The sequence below is a fragment of the Apium graveolens genome, chromosome 7, assembly GCF_009905375.1.
Source record: "Apium graveolens cultivar Ventura chromosome 7, ASM990537v1, whole genome shotgun sequence".
Lineage (NCBI taxonomy): Eukaryota > Viridiplantae > Streptophyta > Magnoliopsida > Apiales > Apiaceae > Apium > Apium graveolens.
The window spans coordinates 97,270,601-97,271,389 of NC_133653.1; the positions used below are offsets into that span (position 1 = coordinate 97,270,601).

At 40.9% G+C, this 789-nt stretch overlaps 1 non-coding gene across 1 annotated transcript; it reads right to left on the reverse strand.

The window, feature by feature from the left end:
* Window positions 1-449: 449 nt before the first annotated feature.
* On the reverse strand, window positions 450-556 carry LOC141675599 (small nucleolar RNA R71). Its single transcript, XR_012556243.1, has one exon. It is a non-coding gene; the product is annotated as a small nucleolar RNA R71 (small nucleolar RNA).
* Between the last annotated feature and the right edge of the window lie 233 nt (window positions 557-789).

The following is a 789-nucleotide window of genomic DNA, read 5'->3' on the forward strand; positions in this document are numbered from 1 at the left end:
GTAGAATTTGACAAAGTTTTTGAAGAAGAGGAAAAAATTTAAGAAGAAGCTATCATTACAACGGGAGAACCAGTAGTAAATCCGAAAGCTTTGATGGATTATTCTCAACCAAAGATCAATGACATTCAGTCTAGCATTGTCAGACCAGCCATCGCGGCTAATACTTTTGAAATCAAGTCTGGAACGATTCAGATGGTGCAGATGTCAGTCCAGTTTGGGGGTTCTCATATGGAAGATCCCAACATGCACATTAGAGTTTCATCGAGATCTGCGACACTTTCAAGTTCAACAATATTTCTGAAGATGCTGTGAAGCTATGGCTTTTCCCATTCTCTCTGAGGGATAAAGCTAAGTGCTTGTTACATTCTCTACCACCAGGTTTTATCACCATTTGGGAGGATCTTGCTCAGAAGTTTCTTACTAAATTCTTCCCTATGGCGAAGACAGCTGCAATCAGAAATGCTATTACTCAATTTGCACAGCAATCGGGAGAATCCTTATATGAAGCTTGGGAGCGCTATAAGGAGATGCTTAGGAAGTGTCCTCGTCATGGAATGCCTGATTGGATGATTATCAATTGCTTTTATAATGGCTTGGGATCACAGTCGAGACCTATGCTGGATGCAGCATCAGGTGGAGTCTTATGGGCTAAGAGCTATGATGAAGCTTATGAGCTAATTGAATTGATGGCTGCTAATAAATATCAGAACCCAACAAAGAGACTACCTCAAGCAAGGTAGCAGGAATTCTGGAGGTGGATACAGCTATTGCTATAGATGCTCAACTAAA